The sequence below is a fragment of the Protomyctophum parallelum genome (assembly GCF_964188405.1).
Source record: "Protomyctophum parallelum genome assembly, chromosome: 1".
NCBI classification, from domain to species: Eukaryota; Metazoa; Chordata; class Actinopteri; order Myctophiformes; family Myctophidae; genus Protomyctophum; species Protomyctophum parallelum.
The window spans coordinates 31,521,210-31,531,028 of NC_139697.1; the positions used below are offsets into that span (position 1 = coordinate 31,521,210).

Below are 9,819 nucleotides of genomic sequence, written 5' to 3' on the forward strand. Positions count from 1 at the left end.
CCTATATCGAACACACCGAGTGCCACCCTACTCCCGACCGATAGGGGCGCGTAGTTGAAAGCCAATGGCAAAATAACAGCTCGGATAAAAATGCTTTTTATTAAACGCGGGATGCAGAAATTCTAATCGCTGGTGCTGTAACTAACTAACACCCGTGGGACAAATTGTGAGTACTTTATATTTGAATTCCGAATGTTTATATATACGGAAAAGTTGTAAATGTAGCGAGCGCCAAAAACAGGGTGCAGTTTCTTCATGACTCTCGTATGAATACGAGAGTCATGAACCATGGCTAGATCAGAGCCTGCACACTGCAACCAGAGCCAGCAGGTTTGTGTGTCCCATTGGTGTGTGTGTGTACTGAGTTCAGTTGACGGAGTGGAAAGATGGCGACCTGGTGCATACGAGCAGTCAGACGGAGCAACTCTGTTGTAGCCTCAAATTCACTACTGCAGACCAGGGCGTCTCCGAGGTTGCTGTGTACAGTTGCCCAGCAGAAGGATGGACAGGCTCATTTGGAGAAGAGCAAGCTAGAAGAGCAAGTCAAGGAGGTAATGGAAAAATATAAGCGGTCCTTGGCAGACATAAAAACGAAAGTGCCCAGTTTGAGACACTGCCAGTCTGCAAAGACCTGCTGGAGGTGGCCGACATCTTGGAGAAGGCCACAGAGAGTGTTCCTGAGGAGGAGGTGAACAACACCCACAATACCCACCTGAAGAACCTGTTCGACGGCCTGGTTATGACTGAGGTGCAGATGCAGAAGGTGTTCACAAAGCACGGCTTGGTCAAGTTCGACCCTGACGGCCAGAGATTCGACCCCTATGAGCACGAGGCCTTGTTCCACGCTCCTGTGCCGGGCAAGGAACCCGGCACTGTCGCCATGGTGTCCAAGCCGGGCTACAAGCTCTGCGGCCGCACGCGCCGGCCGGCCCTTGTCGGTGTAGTAAAACCCCCTGAGAGCAGCAGTGTCTAAAGTCCCTCCACTCTTAGAAGTGTTGGGTTATTTTCATGAACACGTCGCTGGGTTGATTTCAATTGGCCATTATTCTGGGTTATTTTTTTGCTACCCAGCAAAACGGATTATGCTGGTTGAACACCTGCCTGGGTTATCACCTGGGTTTTAACCCAGAGGTTGCTTTATTGAGTAGTTGACTGTCTCCACCCATTTCCCTTGATTGGTTAAAAAAAAATTCAAACACACTGTCTCAATCCTTTCTCCCTTGAGAACTGAGAAGAGAACTTGTCTACTCTGAGATCACATACAAGAAACATTACAGGTGGTTGCAACACATTATAAAGGTATTGTGCTCTCATGCTTTTCTTCTGTTTTTGTTGTAAATGTCAAGTGAACACATTCAGTCAGTGTGTTCATGTTATTACATTATTTGATGATGGTGCCAGCATCATGCTATCATGAAGATAATGTTATGCTAACCGGGTTTTGGTCCAAACGTCAACCTACCTCAAACCCTCACCCTAACCCTAACCTCCCCCGGGGCAGCACACCTAAACCTAACCCCAACCCTCTCCCAACCCCCAACGCACGTCGGACCAATGCTCCTTCGAACCAATACTCCGTCGGACCATAGTATGGTAAATAAAAATAGGGAGGGAGGGAGGCAGTCGAGATTTTGTTTTGCTTTAATCAATGAACTTACTTTATCTTGTAACCATGATTAAGATTTTGAGGACCTAATTTGCACTTTAGTTTAGGCTCCTGTTTGGGCACTCCTAGTAAAGAAGACCCATGTTGTGTGTACATGGCTACATGCAGATGCAGCTAATGCTATGAACCAACAAATTCACATTAGAATGTGTTCATGAAGAAGTGAGTTCTTTATTTCTCTTCAGTGTAACATTGGTTCATGTAACAGTTCATTGAGTCAGAATTAATCTGTGTGTGAGAATTTACTATGCCTGAAGTGGCTAAGGTAGCAGCTAACTGCGAGCCCATTCCACATGTGTATGTATGTTGAATTCTACTGCCAGCATCTTCATAAAAATTCTAAAACTACCATCACAGTTCCCTCTTTGACCAGAGTCCTGTGGTGGGAGTGTAGAAGTGGTTTCACTCGCTGTACAATGGAGTACTTGGGTAGTTTCAATTCAACCATGTTATAATTAAAGTTTCTATTAAATACACATAACCATTTATCTCTCTTCTCCTTAGTCACCACTCAGAGAGACTCAGAGACCGGCCAACAGTCTCTACTATTTCAGGTTCGTACGTTTTGAACAAAACAAAACAAAACATAACAAAATGTATTATGGATGGATTGCAGAAATGTTTTACACAAACAAAACAATGAATATATAATCAGATCATCTGTACATTGTACTAGTAGGCCTATATCATCTCTGTCGGGTGAACAAATTCAAAAGCATCGCAAGTAGCAGATCTAAACGTGACACTTCATGCTGGGTTTCAATCTTGTAGATCTTCTGCTTTTGTGTGACACTGTAGTATGATTAAGTAGTGTTTTAATTTTACAGCACTGGACTTGTGCATTGGTTGCAGTTAGCCTACAGTATATAGGTTTAGCCCAAAATAAATACATTGTCAACTAGAACTGCACTCTGTCGAGTGCATACTTGCTTGTTGCACACTAGTAGGCCATTTATGGCCTACTAGTGCGCAAGCAGAGAGCGGAAGTACTGCAAGTTTGCCAGTTCAAACTCTGGCTCCCCCAGAGTTAGTGTCGAAGTGTCTTTGAGCAAGACACTGAACCCCTAATTGCTCCTGATGTGCTGGTTGGTGCCTTGCATGGTTTCTGCCGTGTATCAGTGTATGAATGTGTGTGTGTGTGAATGGGTGAAACTATGTAAAGCGCCTTGGATAAAGGCGCTATATAAATGCACCATTTTCCATTTCTCACTTAAGAAGTTTAACTAAATATAACAAATTGTATGGGACACACAGACAGACACTTTCTCTTCCTCACTCTTATGTTTGTCTATTATTATCTTGTCTTTCAGCTACTCTGCAGTTTGACCGCAAGCTGGCCACAAGGACTTCAGTGAAAGTGTGAAGAAGTGGCTGCCTTATTCTCCAGAGTGTGAGCGAGGCATCCAGGAACGCAAGTGAAACAAACTCAAATCAAATTTAATGTACCCCGCCATACTAAGTTGTACTATACTATGTTTTCCTTGTGCATACAGTACAAGGTTTACAGCCTCATGGTTCTTTCATGGACTGTTCAATAGACTGTTGTAGCGTTGTTCTTACAGTCAAAAGGAGTCAATGTTTACAGCTTCATGGATGATACTATAAGACTTGAAGCTTCAGGCTGTTCTTGTTGCAGTGTTTGGACCAAGCACCAAAAAGTTTGATCAACAATGGTTCTTCTTACACACCTTGGGGGTATTTTGTGTCACTGTTTACCGGTATTCGCAGGCTCTGTACCCTGTGTCTAGACCCTGCCTGAGGTTTCTCAAAGTGTGTGCTGTGATGCCAGTCCAGAGGCGACTCAGGATAGTTTGATAATATTTGGAATTTCATCAATTTCACCTCAGCTAAACCACAGACCCTCTATGCTTTATAGTAAATCAGTTATTTTTCTATCTACCCCAACTATCTTCACCCAAAATGACAGATCTACAAGCCAACAGCGCGTCATTGCACACTGAGCTTATAGATCGGCCATCTCCTGGTGAAGATTCTGCCCCATAATAGGGATGCTGGGTTTCAAGTCGTTAATCGTCAAGTATAAAGTCATTTTCAGTCTGTTCTAATGGAAACTGATATTCCTCTGTGACATACTGTATCTTAGGGCAGTGGTTCCCAAAGTGGGACCCAGGGGTCCTTAAAGGAGTTCCAGGGGGTCCCCAGCTAAATTATAGTTTGGAACCAAACTCTGAGAGTGTACAAATGGAACCAAATTTGGTTCCATTTGTACACTGAGTTAAATTAACATTGACTTTACAATATAAATTGGGGGTCCCAGAGATAGAAATGCCATTAAATGAAGTGGTCTTTAGACTAATCCATGTCAAAGTGCGGGGTCCTTGAGATTTAACGGGTTGAGAATCACTGCTAGAGCAGTAAACATCTTCTCTTATGGGGGTCCTTGGCATGAACAAGTTTGGCAACCACTGTCTTAGGTGTAAAGATTTGCATATATACGTAGCATAATAATGATGTCATATTATGACATAATTTTAAATTTTTTCACATTCATTTGGATGAAAAGGTTAATATTTACAGTGGTCAAAAACGTTTGAGAACCACTTGTCTAGATTAGAACGGGGAATTCTTTTCCGGGTCTCTCGTCGCCATGAAAGGGGGCGGGACTGCAACGCTCTATATGTTTCAAGTGATTAATCAAATCTGCTACGACAGCTACGCCAATCAAGTGTAGCGGAGAACTAAACCGGATATACATAAAAACAGGAATGCCACCTGTGAGAATTAGTGGACTAGTTATGAGAGCCTTTTTGGGCATCACTGTACTGTACTGTACTGTACTGTACTGTACTGTACTGTACTGTACAAGCTCTCCTCCCTGGCCTGTGTGTCTGTGCAACAGTGCTATTTTCGTGCTCGGACACAGCCAGGGACACGGGGACAGACCTATGGACACAGGGACACACACATAGCTGTCTATAGGAGTGGTTGCACCACTCAAAAATGTCATACATCTTATGTTCTTTTCAAGATATAAAAGTGTCATATTTACAAATTAACACAAATAGGCACTGGCAGCAAGTCTTTAAATAAAGTCTCCCATAATATTCCCAAGGCACACTTCCAAGGCTGTGTACTGTGCAATAATGAGCTTTAATTGGCCTCGGAAACAAAACACAGCATGACTGCTCTTGTGCAGTTGTGCGTGCGTGCGTACACACACACACACACACACACACACACACACACACACACACACACACACACACACACACACACACGTAATTAGCAACTGTTGCTTGTTCTTTTGCCACTGGAGGATAATGAAAGGACAGTGAGTACATGGAATTGACCTTAAAATAAATAATGAATAAACCAGTGATTAGAAACACGCACGCACGCGCACACGTACAGGCACAGAGAACAACCTCCAATTCAAACAGGTGTATATACAGACGGGTGTGTAAAAGCTGATTGTCTCCTTGAGGATATTCGTGATGTTAATTATCTGTATCATTCATTGTCGATTAAATGATCCTTGTGGGATCATGGCTGCAGGGTGTAATGGAGTTAACATTCCCTTCTAGGTGTTGCGCAGCAGCACTTATTGCTTGATTGTCTGACTTGCACACTGTGTCTGACTTGCAGTGTCCATTATGACAATGGTAGAAAAAGCGCTCAACGGTTTTACTTAAAGTCAAAGTATCAATACTGCAATATAGAAATACTCTGTTACAAGTAAAAGTATACAGAAGTATCGGTATCACAATTTACTTAATCCATTCTGTACGAGTGTACGGGAACCCCTTTTGGTGTTTAAGCATTATGTTATACTTTAGCTATTGAAAAATAGCAGATCTACAAGCTCGGCTACTAGCGCGGCACTTGGTGTCGCGCTATGAGCTATGAGATCTGCTATTTTTTTTTTAACATGAAAATGTAGCGGAAATCTTTTGAAGATATATTCTTTCGGAGTGAACGTTTTTAACTCAAATCCTAATTTGCTTCTGGGGGGTCCCTGGAACAACATATTTTCAGATGGGGGTCGGCGGCCAATTACATATAATTTTGGGGGTCCTTGACATGAAATATTGAGAACCACTGATAGTTTTTTCAGAAAGCTGTCAGGATTTAGAAGACATTTTTTTTATTTCGATGTCAGGCCTATGGGTTCAAGTACCAAATGTAAAAGTGCTCATGCAAGTTTTCAAAATGTATAGACAAAATGTATAGACATAGCCGATCTACAAGCTCACATTGTGTCGCAATGCTACACATTACTTTCAATTGGCCGAAATGTATATTGGGGCTGAAGTGGTTAGTGTATGTTTTTGTTTAGTAATAAATTCTAATAATAATGTAAATCTACTAACTACAGTAAAAGTACAATAAGTTTTGGAAATGGGAAATAATACAAATGCCTCCAAATTATACTTAAGTACAGTACTTAAGTAAATGATGCACTTAGTTACTTTCCACCACTGCTTATTTCCAGGTATTGGGCGGTAATTCATCTGTTTTGGCCCTCATGCATCGTTTAATTTATTGTTTATTAAGTTTAATGGATCACATTAGCCAACCACTTGGTGGCCGCTGATAAAAACTATTTTTGTATTTGGTGTGACGCCATGAACAGAGTCGGCCACAAAGCACAACTTATTTTCCCGCATGAACGATTTCCAGCTCGCCAATTTAAAATAATTAACAAAAATAGCCAATCCCTTAAATAATGTCTCCCATATTCCAAGGGCACACTTCCAAGGCTGTGTGTACTCTGTGCAATAATGAGGAGCAGGGCGCTTTGTTTTCTCTTTCATGCACCCAGTTGCAGTGGTGAAAAGTGCAAACATGTCTGCAATGGTGGAAAAAGTACTCAAACGTATCAATACTATAGCAATACTTGTAGTACTTATAGTACAAGTCTTTTGAAACTAGCAGATGTATAAGCTCACAATGCGTCACATTGTGAGCTTGTATATCAGCTATTTTCAAATGGCCGAAATGTATAGGGTTTAAGTGGATAATGTATGTTTTGTAATTGTAATTAAAATCTACAAAGCAACTAGTAACTAAAGTTTTCAAATAATGTAGTGGAGTAAAATATTTGGATCCGAGATGTAGTGGAGTAGTAAAATTATTGGAAAGAAATACAAATACTTAAAAAATAGAACAGCACTTCTATGCTGCATGTCTGAATACTTTCCCCTCAAACAATTTTATTCTGTTGACATATTTTTATTTGCATGGCTTTCGGTTTTGCAAGGCTCATGAGGAAAAGTCTAGACCTAGGGATAGTAGTATAGGTACATTTGCTGATTGCCAATAGAGAATACAGCAATGTTTACCAGTAAGATTGTAGTGCGGATTGCAATCAGAAAAGAGCAAGTGACAATGTGGAAGGTGACATGCAATAATATGTGCATTCAAATTCAACAAGCAAACTTGTCAGGCAACAACGAAGGAGCGACAAGGACGGAATTAAGTAATTGGCAGCTCATTCTCAACTGCAAACCGAGACCTGTAATTCCGTCTGTTTCTCTCTCTCTCTGCACGTCGTACTGATATCAACATGCATGTATAATTCAACTCAGCTGCCTGCAGTGAAGTGGCCATATAGATGCAAGTAGCAACCTATGAATCTATTTAGTATTCCAACCATTTACTGGTGCTGCATGGCGCACAGGCAGAGCACCCGCCACTGTCTGTCAAGCTGTATGACAGAGTCACCTAGTTGGTAGCGGTAATGGGAGTGGCCGGGGAGGAAATGAGAGGGTGACGAGAGGTTGAAGTATCGGATCAGCTAGTCCTCATGCAAAATGCATGAGCGCCAGGCCGGCGTACTGTGTGTGTTTTTTACTGTGTGTGTCTGGCCGAGCGCATTTGGCTTTGAATTTGATGATAAATAACGCGCAAGGTGCAGCCGTGCTGGAGCCAATTTCCTCTGTGGGTGGGGGCGGGGATGCGCGAGAACGTGGGCAGATCTGAAGGAGATTGCCTCTAGACTTTGTGTGTTATGTCCTGACTTAAGCCCCGCCAAGTTTCTCATTTAGGCTATTTGTTGCCTACTCTATAATCCTGTGGCGCAATGAACAGGTCGTGAGATCAGAGGAATCACTAGACTTTACTAATAGCTCCGAAGCAGATTTTTTTCCAAGTTCAACTTTATTGTCATGTATAGGCGAATGACAATGCACTCTTGCGTATACACCATATACAGTACATGATTCTATTTTATACAACTAGTGTCCTGACTCCTTAGGGATGTTTTGGGCTTGCCCTTAGCAGCGAGTGGTTTTAAGTTGTGGTAGTTCTGTGACAAGGATTTATCCATTAAAACTGATGGCAGAAAAAAGAAAGGCCAATATTAATTTTTTCGTTATTCTTTAAATGTTTATTCCACAATTTGCAACCCATTATTTCACCCAGTGTCAATTATCGAATGTAATCCTGGGCACTACAGCACTCACTCTGCCAACCTGGGGAGACCTCATACTTCCTTATATGCATGAGGAGTCCAAGCTGCTTCTTTTCACCTGACAGGGGAGAGTTACACGTAGCGTGTATCAGGAACACGTTATTCCAACCAGTTCATTTCCCCTCCATCAGTTGCCCCAGCTGGCCAGTATAGAGACCAGGATTACTGCATGTTTTTGTGAGAGTACCTACCCTAGGGGACACCATGCAAAGTCCACACAGAAAGGCCCTTTTGTCAACCCCTCCCAGGGTATGGGCACTGATGATGTGGAGGAGAGAACACACGTATGAACCCCAGTGCCCACAGTGTCCCCAGCGGGAATTTAACCCAGGACCTTCTAGCTGTGAGGCGACAACGCTATACCGACTGCGCCACTGTGCCCCCAAAAGGCCAAGATTCTGAGAAAATCAGTGGCTTCAAGTGATCGGCTGATCTTTGCTGATGAGTGTTCAGCTCAAGCTTGGGAGGTCAATTGTTTGCAGAAATCAGATTGCACACTTAACCAGGACAGGCTCCACCACAAGGGTGCTGACGTGTGGTAGCTGATGGTCTCTTCAAGATCTGTTGGAAGAAAAGTTTGGAATTGTAGGAAAAACAAAAGGACAAAAAGTTTCCAGTGCTGCTTTTAGCGGCATCACTGCTTCCACCAGCACTGCAGTCAATAAATATCTGAGACAATCTCCCCATTGCTCCCATATATCAGACAGACTCTAAATCCAGTCTGGGAAGCATTCAGTGCTATCTGATCCCTGCTGTCACATCCACACACACGCACGCGCGCGCGCGCGCACACACACACACACACACACACACACACACACACACACACACACACACACACACACACACACACACACACACACACACACACACACACACACACACACACACACACACAGGCATCTATACCCACCTCGCATGGCTGCCTCTATATTTCATAACATGTCATGTACCAGTGTGAGATATGGCTCCTGATTTCATTTGTGTGGACTGTGGAGCAATGGAGGACCTCTTCCCTCCTTATCTCACTGGCATTGAAATAGCCATGGATCAATGTTGTTAATATGTCGGTCTCGAACTTATGGCAGCGTTTACATGTTCCGGAAGATAGACCCCATGCTCTGCAGAGGAATGGTGAGGAACTCTATAAAGATACAAGCAGGCATTGCTATAAATGTCCTATGTTAACATGCCGTTGTACGATGTTGCTACCGTTCATACCTTTCACTATAGGCCAATAATCATTCAAAGTAGCAACATGCTTTGACTATGAAATGTACTGTCTGCAATTTTTTGCCCATAGATGCAGTTTGTTGCAGTTCGTTGGAGCCATGTGTGTCGACGGGAGGTCTGAACAATTATATTCTGGGGGCGGAAGTACGAAGGCACGCTACGCCACTGCCACTCAAGTGACTACTGGCCAATCACAGCACATCTATTCTGGGACTTGTCAGACCCGAACATCCGCTCTGTGACGCACGAGGACGCTTCTGTGAAACACCAACGCGGAAGATTGCCGTAAGGTATAGGATATGTTGTGCGTTAAAGCAAAAATGTAATCTTCTTTGTCAGTAAGAACAATTTATCACAACAATATGAGAAGTTTCACTAAAGTTCCCAATGTTCTATCTGGTTTGGGACAGCATCTTATGTAATCTATCTTCAAAGATCAGATCAGAAATCGGATTCTATAGCCTTTTGATTGTGACATGGATGTCCG

General features: G+C 42.8%; 1 pseudogene across 1 annotated transcript; it reads left to right on the forward strand.

The window, feature by feature from the left end:
- The first annotated feature begins 386 nt into the window (after window positions 1-386).
- Window positions 387-973, forward strand: LOC310866459 (grpE protein homolog 1, mitochondrial-like; annotated as a pseudogene). Its single transcript has one exon. The product of its transcript is annotated as a grpE protein homolog 1, mitochondrial-like (transcript).
- The last annotated feature ends 8,846 nt before the right edge of the window (window positions 974-9,819 follow it).